Source organism: Cervus canadensis, chromosome 16 (assembly GCF_019320065.1).
Source record: "Cervus canadensis isolate Bull #8, Minnesota chromosome 16, ASM1932006v1, whole genome shotgun sequence".
Classification (NCBI taxonomy): domain Eukaryota; kingdom Metazoa; phylum Chordata; class Mammalia; order Artiodactyla; family Cervidae; genus Cervus; species Cervus canadensis.
In genome coordinates this window covers 57,102,763-57,115,058 of record NC_057401.1, presented here as the reverse complement: position 1 = coordinate 57,115,058, position 12,296 = coordinate 57,102,763, and positions in this window count along the sequence as shown.

The following is a 12,296-nucleotide window of genomic DNA, read 5'->3' as shown; positions in this document are numbered from 1 at the left end:
CCGGGAAGAGCAGATGTGGGTGTGGCTCTAAGCCCCAAAGAGAGGTGGACCCACCCAGAGGAGAGGTGGACCCACCCAGAGGAGACATGGACCCACCCAGAGGAGAGGTGGACCCACCCAGAGGAGACATGGACCCACCCAGAGGAGAGGTGGACCCACCCACAGGAGACAGCCAAGGTCAGGAGGGGCCCACACACAGTTGGGGGCCTCTGGGCCTTGGGAGCGAGGGGAGCGGGGAGAGATGAGGACCCCCCGCACCCCCGTCCCCGCGGTCTCCCGCCTAGACACCCTTCTCGGCTGGCAGGGTCCGAGTCCACGTGGTTATGAGCGGCCTGGACCGCGCGTTCCTCTTAATGCGGAGTTGTTTTCTTCGCCTGCAATCCTGCAAACTGGAAAACAGCATATAGCCCGAGGCACCCGGAATAATGCTGGTGTCGCGTGCTAAGAAACATATTTGTTCCGTGCCCTCCGAGGACAAATGACAGACGTGTAAAAACGTCCCCCCGCTTTCCTTCCAGGAATACTTAGTTCAGAATTAACTTCTGTCAAGGAAACACGGCTTCGGCCCCCGCACCGTGGTATTTCCCAGGGCTTCTGTCTTCCCGGGAAAATGCTGCTCGCTGTTTGACACCTGCGATTACAAGTTTACAGAACCCGCGTGCGCTCCTGCCGCTGCTGCTGCTCCTCTTCAGGAAAAGCCCCTCATGACAAGCACACAGAAGCTTTCTTTCGGGAGAAGCAAGGCAATTCAGGGACATGGTCGCCCCCAGCGGTGCCGGCCCAATTTGTCCAGATGTCTGGGGAAAACCGGCCGCTAGGGCTTAGGGGAGAGAAACAACGTCCCCACCACACACCCGGCCTCTGGTCCCTGGGGACACGAGAGGAGCTGGGAGAAGGCACCCAGGCGATACCTATAGGTGTGCACACGATGCTCACATTCACGGATGCATGAATCCACATGAGCTCACACCTGCACGGATGCACCCATCCACATGTGCTCACACGTGCACACACCTGCACGGATGCACCATCCACACGTGCTCACACATACATGGATGCACACATCAACACGTGCTCACACGTGCACACACCTACATGGATACACCCATCCACATGTACTCACACATACACTGATGCATGTATCCACATGTGTTCACACGTGCACACACCTACACTTAGGTGCACATATCAGGTACTGTAAACACACATGAATGCATCCACTCATGCCCATACGCCATGTGTACAAACATGCACACCTCACGTGTGTATGCACACACACCCTGCCCTCGCCGGGACAAAGGGCTGGCCTGGGACAGTCGGCAGTAGACAGAGGTGGTCACTGCAGCCTGTGGGTCCCCGCACCTGCCGTGTTTCTGGCTGGAGGGCCGGGGGAGCCCCAGGACAGCTCTGGAAGCACAGACCTGGCCCTCGAGCCATCCACGTGCTCACATGCCTTTGCCATCGTCCGGAGGTGTGAGGGGCCACCTGATGCTTGGCCGTCCTCATTGCCACAGCGGGGGCCCCCCGGAGCCACTTTCCCACACGCGGGGCACCCCCGCTTCTGCAGCAGCTCCCACTCCAGCAGGCACGGCCCCACATCCCCGGTGAGTTTCGTGGTCGTCAGCTTGTGCTCTAGGAGCACAAGGCTTTTGTGCGGGAAACAGACAAGGAAACAGACCCGACAGCAGCTCATGGGTTGTGGGAAGAGATGGGGACAATTCAGACTTCGTGGTCCTGTGTGACCCCCCACATCTGAACTTCAGGCCATGGACATGGCAGACCCCCCCAGCCCTGCCCTTTCCCCTGCACCTCGGAGGCAGGACAGGTGAGATCCCCAGGCTCCAGACCCGCGGAGCAGCCAGGCACTGCCGTGTGACAGGCTCGGACCCTCTGGGCGAGGACACGGGTGGACTCAGGGGTGAACTGGCCAGGTCCCTGCAGAGAACCCGAGCCCACAGTGCTCACACTCATCGGTGCTCATACTCACACTCCCAGGGGCTGGTTCAGGGCAGGCCGGAGCTACTTTGAACTCTGCAGAGCAGACCGGCCGGCCGGGGGCCCCAGTGGGCGTCTGCGTTACAGGCTCCAGGAGAAACCTCTCTGCTCCGAGGCCTTCCCCCGGCGGGAGGAGCCCACCCACAGGACTGGGCTCGTCTGCCTTACTCAGAGTCCACTGTGTCCATGTCAGTCACAACCGGAAACTACCTTCACAGCAACCTTTGGACCAACAATGGGCACCGCGGCCCAGCCAAGTTAACACAAGAAGCCAAGCACCGCACAGGCTCCAGTGAAGGGAGATCGGCCCACATCCGGAGCTCCAGTGGCCGTTTTGCAGCCATGAAGAACCAGGGATGGGAAATCCTTGCAGATGGAGGTCAATGGCCTTAACTCATTTGGCCACGAACCAGCCTTGAGGGACAGGGCAGACCCCCGTGTGTCCAAGACGCTCTGCTGGCTTAGTGCCTGGGGGGCTCTCACACTATGGACTCCCGTGAAAGGTGTTTAGAGCCCCAGCCGTCCTAACCAGCACAGGGAGCCGCAGGCCGCCAGAGCCCCGCGCTGAGATCCATCTGCACATCTGTCAGCCTCATGTCGCCCGGACGTTGGTCGCTGGCCCAGCAGCGTCCACCTGCCTGAGCTGCCCCCGGCCTGGTCAGAGCCAGAGCATGTTTCTTACACTGGACACCCACGGCCGCTGCAGGGTCAACTCTTACTTTGTGTGACCGCCTCCCTGTTGAAGGAGCTAGAGACAGGATGAAGCATCTATCCGTTTCATCATGTATCCTTCCTCTCGTCGGCCAGTCAGCCCCTGGGTTTCCAGCCCGTGTTGGACCCTAGTCAGTGGCCGAGAGCATCTGAGTCCAGGACCCGCCCTGAGGAGCGCCGTCGGTTGGGAAGAAAGGCGTGTGGCCGCATCACCCAGTTATCACTGAAGACTCCACGAGCTGGAGGAGGGAGCCCCGGGAGAACGTTAGATAAGACGACTCCTGCACACCAGCCCCAGGCCCGGCCTGACACGCCGCAGGCTGTTTTAGCTGCCCTTGCGATCCTGGGGCAAATCTGAACTGATGGTGAATGAGGATTTGGCAGTGGTGCAGATGATGAGGGCCCCCGGGGGGATGCCAGGACCTAACCGGCTGGGTGAGAGGGCGGGGGTGGAGGGTGAACGCAGAGCCCACTGGGTGAGAAGGCTGGCACATTTGTCCCACAAGGACTCGCACACGTCAGTATGGGACTGAGACCACAGCTCTGGCGTTAGCAAGGAGTGTGTCCTCCAGCAAAAGCGACAGAGCTCTGACGACTCTGCCTGGGGAGGCAGCCCAGCTAAGTGGGTGTCGTTCCCTTTCCTGGTGATTCTTTGCCCATCAACTGCCCCTACAGTACCAAACTCACGTGGTGGGCCCACAGTTTTCTTGGGGGAAGGACAGGCCCACCAGGACAGCAGAGGAGCCGCCTCCCGGCCCACTCCTCCCCAGTCGGGGGCACGCACCTCACAGAGCCCGCCTGCAGGTCCCTGTCCCAGCCAGGGGACACGGTGGTCACGGCGGTCGTGGGGCTTCAGGATGAGCAGGGGAACAGTGCCCACCCGCCATCGCTCCCCAGCATGGAGTCCTCCCCCCCCCCGTTCATGTCTGCAGGCAGGGATTCACTGTTTCCGTCTGGAAACCCGAGGGGGTGGGCACCTCCTGCGGAGTCTCTGCCTCGCTCGGTCCTCATCCTCCGGGAACGGTCAGCTCTCAGCTGCTCGGCTTCATTTCAAACCGGCACGTGCTCTTTCTGCGGTGGAGGGGTGTGCTGTTTGTGCTAAAGGACCGACACACACAGCTGAGACAGAAACACAAATAATCGGCTCCGTGACATTCTTAATAAAAAAGACATGCTGACTTTGTTGTAATGGCAAATTTATAGCATATTTTTCCTGCTAAGTGAGAGCACGCACAGCTCGGGGAGGCGGCATCCGGTCGTTCACGGACACTGCCCCCTGGGGCCCCAGAGGGCCTCCCCCAACCAGCCTGCGCCCCAGGACATGGGCCTGCGGGAGGGGACCGTCGCTCTCCTGCGGCTCCCAGGGGATGCGTGTTCATCGGGTCCCATCAGACGGGACTCTGAGGCTCAGGCCCCCCCGGTTCTCTGGCGCCAAAGGCCTGTGATGCTCTCAGAGCCAGGGGACGTCCTGGGGTGACAGGGCCATAGAGCCTGGAGGAGCAGCAGAGAGGGGCCTGCCGGGAGAAGGGCTCCGGTGACCCCCCCGTGCCCCACCCAGGCCCCCGAAAGGCCTCGCAGGGCAGGTGCCCCCCTCCCACATGTCCAAAGGGCAGGTCCCGCCAGTCAGAGATGCGGCCGGAAACCAGGAGGCGGCCAGGAGAGGCCAGAGCAGGCCCGTCCACGGCCGTTCAGCAATATCTGGGGGCTGGAGCAAAACACACGGGCAACAGTGAGCAAAACGGGCCAGAAAAACACCTGCAAACCACCCTCCAACTGTGATGGGAAGGAAGGAAGCACGGTTGGCTGCAGTGGCGGGCAAGCCACCCACGGGGGCTGGGCGAGCCCACGATGCCCGCCCGGTGCCGGCCCGGGAGACGGAGCCAGAGACACAGCGGGGCCACAGGCTCCCCTGCTCGGACGCTGGGCAGACCTCTGGATGCGCTCGAATGCCAGGCTGGCCCTGAGGGCAGCGGAGGGGCTCACGTCACCATCCGGCCAGCCCAGGCTCCCCGTGGAGTGGGGACTGAAGAGCGAGGTGGGCTTGATCACTTGCTGCCCCCTGGGTGCCCGGGGGGATGTGACATTGGGCACAGGGCCACGCCTGCAGCAGCAGGACTCGGCATTCAGGCGCCTCCAGACGGCCGGCCAGGGGTCCAGCAGCTGAGCCGGGGGGCCGCAGGCCTGGGGGAGGCCCCTGCACGCGTGTTTTGTTGTTGTTCAGCCTCTCGGTCATGTCCGACTCTTTGCGACCCCGTGGACTGCAGCACGCCAGGCCTCCCTGTCCATCACCAACTCCCGGAGCTTACTCTAATTCATGTCCAACGAGTTGGTGATGCCATCCAACCGTCTCATCCTCTGTCGTCCCCTTCTCCTGCCTTCAGTCTTTCCCAGCATCAGGGTCTTTTCCAGTGAGTCAGTTCTTCACATCAGGTGGCCAAAGCGTTGGAGCTTCAGCTTCAGCATCGGTCCTTCCAATGACTAGTCAGGACTGATTTCCTTTGGGATGGGCTGGTTTGGCCGCTGCATTTATAGAGGGACGAGGAGGGTGTCCTGGGCTCTTTGGGAACGTGGTGTCACCTCTGCCCCGAGACTCTTCAGGCCCCACTGCCCGGGGCGCCTGGACGGACCAGACGGTGGCGTGCGCGCCCCCCTTGCCCGCAGGGCAGGCTGAGGCTGGACTGGGGCCTTTTCCTCCCCAAATCCCAGGGTAGGAGTGGGCTGGGCCCTGAAGGAAGAAGCCAGGCTTTCCTGACTTAGCCAGAGGACTGAACAACCACCAGGAGCTTGAAGACGTCTTCCAGGGACCCTCACCTACACCCAGGGAGGTGGGTCTGGGGTCTCACTTGGGCTCCCACTGCAGGCAGACTGAGAGGCAGACACTGCAGGCGCTACGGAGCAGGCCCTTCAGCAGACGCTGGGCACCCCGTGGGCATCGCCCTGCTGCCGGCTCATCGTCATGCCCACCTGTTGGGAATGTTAATGCTTATATTTCATTTTCTCTTTTAATTTCAACCTGTGTCAGCACTGGATCCTTTACCGTCTCTACTCAGGGGTACTTTCCCCAAACCTCCGAGGCCGGGTAGTTCCTGTCGCTGGGTGTTAAGCCAGCAGAGTATTATGGGCTGTGAAGTCCCCGCAGAGCTGACATCGTCACATCCACGGTATTGCATGAATTTGAAAGCATACCGGATTGGATTTCTCGCATGTAAGTTAAACCACCCTGGTCCCATTGGTTCTGCCAGCCTCTCATTACAGAACTGAACACAGTAAAACATTTAATTTGGATGGGATTCTGTTGTATTCTGTTGCCAAACTCTATACAGAAAGGCACTTTTTTAAACTTAAAAACCACAACATTTTGTAAAGAGTTAGCTGTTCATATTCTGTATGAAAAATGTATCTGGAAATAAAGGAGACCCAAGAGTTTCAATAACGAGGAACTCACTGCCCAAGTGCAGCAATCATTTTCAGATTTGAACTTGCTATTAATTTGCAATATTTTTCAATAAGACTTTGCACTTCTCAAACACTATCCCTAGGGCAGATTGAGTCTTGGAGGCCTCATCAGAGTTCAAGGTGGAGTTTATTGGAGAGTTTTGCAATTATGACTAGGCTTTTTCACAGCATAAAATTTAAGCGATGTAGAAGTTTATTAAATAGAAAGTAAGGGCACATCTGCCACCCCCGCAGGTCACTGGTGGCCTCAGAAGTGGTCTGGTCACAGTTCTGTGTTTGTTCTCCTGACCCCTTGTGTGGTGTGTGTGTGGGGGTGTGTGTCTGTGTGTGTGTGTACATATGTGTATATGTACGAGTACATGCCTGTGTGTGTGAAAATGCTTCTAAGTGGAGATGGATTTTACTCTTGCATAATCACGCACTTGCTTTCTTGACGACCTGTCCACACCTGCACACACAGTGCTGCTTCTTCCTCTAAACACCCACATGCTGCTGACTCCTGTGAATCCAGCGTAACTGATTTACCTTTCCCTGCACATGGATACTTGTGTTCCAGTTTCCCACTCATATAAACTGTTTCTGAGAGCACCTTGTACACGTCCTTTTGTGCCCCATGAGCCAGTGGATTTCTAAGAAACTGGCCTGGAAATGAAGCAGTCAAGTCAGAGCTGGATGCCGGCCCTGCCCCGGGTTCACTGTGTCTCTGGTGTCCAGCATCTCCGGCCAGAGTCTGAGGCACGCCTGTCCTACTCCTCCCTGGAGTGTCCGTCCTCCCTGGAAGACAACGGGACGCTGTCCTTGGCACCCGACCTTCTGACAAGATGCAGACCAGAGCATGAAGTGGTCCCAGGCTGGATTCCCATCTGAACCTCTTTAGCTCGCATTGAGTCAAAGCTGACGGTCTGTGTCCCTTCACCTCTCAGAAGTTTTGTGATGTATCTGGTCATTTTCTCCATTGTTCTCTCCTGCAAATCCCAGAGAAGTGCCAGATCCTGTGGGCTGAGCGTCCGTGGCCCTGTCCTGAGCGGACCAGCTCAGTCCACTGATTCGATCTTGAGCCACGTTCACACCACAGATGAGCGTTGTTCTGGTATGTTGCATTGAGATGGAGGGAATCATGGTTCTCATTTCTGATAGGTTTTTTAATCATTCTCTGCTTCTTTTCGGTGACATCTGATTTTTGTTGTACTTCCGCGAGTGTGTTGGCCTCTGTGATAGCACTGTAGATGCTGTCTAAACGTTTGCAGTAGTTTTTAGGCCCCTGGACCCCGTGTTCCTAGAATCTCCCGTGTTCCTCCTTCCTGCCCCCTGTGTTGCTGGTCTCTACCAAGAGCTCGAGATGGAGCCAGTCTTGCGTGTGGGGTGGAGGGTCTGCTCCTCCAACACCGTGGGCTCCGGGCCTGAGCAGGACACAAGATATCTGGTGGGAAACTAGTAAAGAATCAGTGCCAGCCGCTCACCAAAGAAAATGTAACAATCCGCAAAGATTGAGAAGATGCACAGTAGCCCCGGCATTGGGGAAGCTCAGCTCAGCCTGTCACAGAGGCCCGTGTATTCCCCTCGGAGACACACACATTTAACCCTGCACATCCAGCGCTGAGCAGGGTGTGGGGGCCAGTGCCCACGGAGGCTTCAGGAGAAGCAAGAACAAAAGCGGCCTCTTGAGAGGGTATCTGACCAAGCCGACTAGAGGTGGGTATGTTTCCCCAGCAATCACATTTTGGAGAATTTATCATGCAGAAATATTGGCACTTGCACATGATGATAAATGTTTAAGGGCATTTATTGGATTAATGTGGAAATGTCCTGAGTATCCACGGTCAGCAAATGTTGAATAGAAGGTGGTCCATCCACCCTTGGATGTTGAGTAGATGGTCCACCTGCCCTTGTATGTTGAGTAGAAGATGGTCTGTCCGACCTTAGATGTTGACTAAATGGTCCATCCATCCTTGGACGTTCAGTAGACTGTCCATCCGCCCTTGGATGTTGAGAAGAAGATGGTCTGTCCACCCTTGGATGTTGAACAGATGGTCCAGGCTGTGGAAGGAAAACAGAAGTGAACTCGGTGTTGCTCAGAGTCTCTCAAATGGAGCCCAGTGGCCACTGAGGAAGAGGACTCGGGCATGCTTCTGCCTGGGAGGAATCTGCCCTTTGGACACTTACTGTCCTGACAGAAGCATCCGGAACATCTGCCAGAAATTTAAGATACTCATGGGACCCCTCAACCTAGATCCACTCACGGCTCCTTAAGGACAGAGTCAGTCGCCGTTCTCACCACGCGGTGTGGACAGCCTCATGGCTCTCTGTCTTTGTAGCCCTGACTCTTTCTCTTCCCAGAATGCTGCTCTGGTCCCGCCCGAGTCTGTGTCTCCCGAATCCTCAAGGCCCAAGTAGAGCTGTGCGCCCTTTGCAGCCGCGATGCTGAAGCCTGCTCAGCGGGGTCCACTGAAGACGGTCAGTAGCTCTTGGAATAACTGTTTCACGCCTGTAAAGTGTTAGAGCAGGCTGGCAGAGTCAGAACTCCAGATATTAGGTTAAACCACACGAAACTGCTGGTTTTCATATTTTTGGTGTACAAACAGTCACTTTCAAAAGATCCTCTGAATATATTTGCTTTCAGCAAAAGGCATGATTCAGGAGCAGTCAGAGGAGTATATTAAGAGGAAAAAAAATTGTTCTGAGCCATGGGTACAGTACAGGTCTGGTTTTATTTAAAAATAACAACAAGACAGAAAAAGAGCTCACTCACACGTGTAATTTAAATTGTGTGCATTTTTGCACACATGTAGAGAAATGTACAGAGATAATAACCCGACTTTTAACACTGTACCTTAGAGAGATAGGTCTAAGGCCAGGATGAAGCTGGCTAACTTTTTCATTATCCTGTTTGACGTGCTATGATGAGCAAACACTGCTTTGGTAATTAAAATATCAAGTAAAACAAAAGCTAAATGGAGTGAGAAAATCATCATGGTGATCTAGATCGCTAGGTCAGAATATGAGGCTCTTAGTAAATGTAGACTTATTTTTTTAAGGGAACAGAACTGTCTCTTCCTGGGGGTGCTGACTTACAGCATTTAGGAGAGGGGACGGCGGTCTGGAGCCCGGACAGACCTTGGGACTGGGAGGACTGGGGTGGGAAACAGATATCCAAAAGAGACCAGAAGGCTGCTCAGCGCTGGGGAGATCGGCCCAGGGAGGCCAGGTCCCCCGATGTCCCACCATGGGTGGTGCTGAGAGCTGCTTCAGGGAGGGCGGGCCCGTGGCCTCATCCCCAGCACCCTCGTGTGCCCACCTGAGTCCCCGCACACCCAGCAGAAAGCTCCAGAGACCTCATGCCCCCCGTCTGACTGCCCACGAGGGTTCCTGGACTGTGGGCTGGCCCGGCCTCACTGGTGAGACGGCTCGGTCCTGGGCAGGGCGCTCACCGCGGCCCCCGCCGCCCCAGAAAACGGCTACGCTCCCAGCGCTCCGGTCCTTCCAGCCCACCCCTCTGCATGCTGTGAACCAGGAGGCTTTGCAGGGAGACGTGGCCTCACCGTTTTCCCTGTGTACACATCGGCAGGCCCGGCCAGCATGGACGTCCTCTAAACCGCACGTGTCTTCAAGTCTTCTCGGCACCGAAAACCCTGGTTCTGGACTAGACCGTCCTGAGCGCAGCTGCCCCCCGCGTCCCCGACAGTCACACCGAGCCCGGCGTGGGGGCGCCCGCTGCAGCGGCCGGCACGCTGCCCAGCTTTGCTATCCTGCTTCCACTCCACTCCGGGGCCCCAGTCACCAGGTGTTTATAATCGCCCCTCCAAACAGTCCCCGTGGGCAGCCGCAGGCTTCAGGGCGCGCCTCTGAGCGGGTAGTTTGCTTTTGTTTCCAATTTTTAGGGGTTGACTTTTTAAAATTCCCTTATAATTACACAAGCTACTTATGAGACCCTCTAAACACAGCCCCCAACGGCCCGGAAGCCCCGGTGGCTCACAGGATAACAGAATCCTCCTTTAATGCAGGAGCCCCGCGTTCGACCCCTGGGTGGGGAAGATCCCCTGGAGAAGGAAACAGCAGCCCACTCCAGTGTTCTTGCCTGGAGAATCCCATGGACGGAGGAGCCTGGTGGCCCACAGTCCGTGGGGTCACAGAGTCAGACAGGACTGCGCGGATCACTGACACTTCTAAACACAGCGCACGGGCCGGGGACCTGGACTCGTCCCACTCCATCCCCCTCTCCCTCAAAGGCACAAAGGGCGGAGCGCTTTCAGCCCAGCCCTGCGCTCCTAAGCCCCGCCCACACAGGGTGTGGCGTCCAGACACCAGGGCGCCCTTGATGGGAGCGGGCCTTGAGGGGCAGCGGGGGCTGGGGTCGGCTCCTGGGGGCCCAGCTGCTAGGGGGCACGCGTCTCTCTGGCCCCCCCGGGGTCCCCTCTGCGTCCCTGCTGGGGCCCGGCCTGGGGGCTGTGAGACCCAGAGACCCAGACTCAGGTCCAGGCACAGACCCTGCCCTCTGCATCCTCGGGGAGACGGAGAGGCAGAGCGTGTGGGTCTGCCGGGGTGAGCGCTGTGGGGAGCAAGGGAGGGTGGAGGGGGGCCCTTCCCACCTCTGGTCGAGAGCAGGAGGGCTCCCAAGGAGCTGCCGTGACGGGAGCCCCTAGGTGGACGTCTGGGCGGAGCGCCCCGTCCAAGTGCAAACCAGCCTGGCTTCCGAGGAGAGGGGCCGGGCGGGGGCCGAGGGACGCGCCCTCCTGCGGGCGTGTCGGCACCTCCGGGGGCCTGGCTGGCGCACGCTTGGCAAGAGGCCCTGGGAGAGGCACTGGGCATGGACATGGGGACCAGGCAGAGGGTAGGACGGGAGGGGGGACCTTCTCCAGGCTCCGGGGGGCGGGAGGGGAGAGAGCATCGCTGGGAATCTCGGGGCTGCAGATGGGTCAGCCTGTGCCGGCCCTGGGGGTGGAGGGACAGAGGGGGCGAGCACCATGACCCCTGCTAGGTGTGGTCCCTGAGAGGACGCCTCGCCCGGCCCTCACAGCCGCAGAGCACCCCCACCCCCCGCCCACAATCCGGCTCACGCTCTCCCCTCTTTTTCCCTTGGCTCCCCTCCCCCGCCACTCCTGGAGGGTCTCCTGGTCTCCCTGGACCACCTGTCCCCGCCCTGCACCACAAAGATACCTCCCTTCTAGCATTTTCCATGGAAGATAAACAGGCGAACACTGCGTTCTCAAGTCCCGGGAAGAACGCTTTTCTTCCCCCCAGGGGTCTTGTCACCAACTTGATACATAATTAGGTTCTTTTGTTTTAGCTTGTTTTCAATTTCAGGGATTGCATTTTCTTCTTTCTGAATTCATTTTCTTCTTCCTTTGTACTAAGAGTAGAGGGATCCAGAGCCGGCTGAGGGACAGGGGAGGCTTCCCGACCCACACCCCGCTGGAGACGCCAGGCTCCCCCTAACCGCACCCCGCCTCCTTCCACAGCGTGTGGGTCTGTGCGGCGCTTCAGTCCCCTGCCTCAGGCGTGCCGTGGCCTCAGAGGGACCGGGGCTGGACAGGGGTCCCCAGGGCTGGACTGGGGGTCCCGCTACGCCCGGGGCTGCCGGGCGTCCAGTCCCCAGTGCCCGAGAGGGCACCTTTCCTGCGGCCAGTCGGGTTCTTGGAGGCACCGTGGCTTGGCTCCAGGAGAATGTCCCTGAAGGGTGGTTTTTGGGTGACCTCACTTTGGAATGTGCCCAGCGGCTTCCCACCCAGTCTCGAGCCTGCCCGGGGGCGAAGGGTAGGAAGTGGGCCACACCTCTCAGGGGGCAGTGCCTTGTCCTGGGCAGAGGGGGTGGGGTGCGCAAGAAGTCATCTGTGCCTTTGTCAGGCCTGACTTCTTTTGTATGTGTATTCTTTGTATTCTTGACTTCTTTGTATTGCAAATACGTCGTGTTTGGGTGTTAGATCGCCCACCGGGTGGCCTGTGGCTCCACCTGGCTCATTGCCGTAGCTGCTTGCTATCTCATTCTCTGACTGTCCCACGGCCGGTCCAAGCCAGGCCCATCGTGGGGCCATCACACGCGGACATCCTGGGCCATGTGCCCGCGGTCCTCTAGGGTGAGGGCCTGGGCGTGACGTTCTGTCACGGTGAGGTGACTCCAGACCACGGAGAGGTGGCCA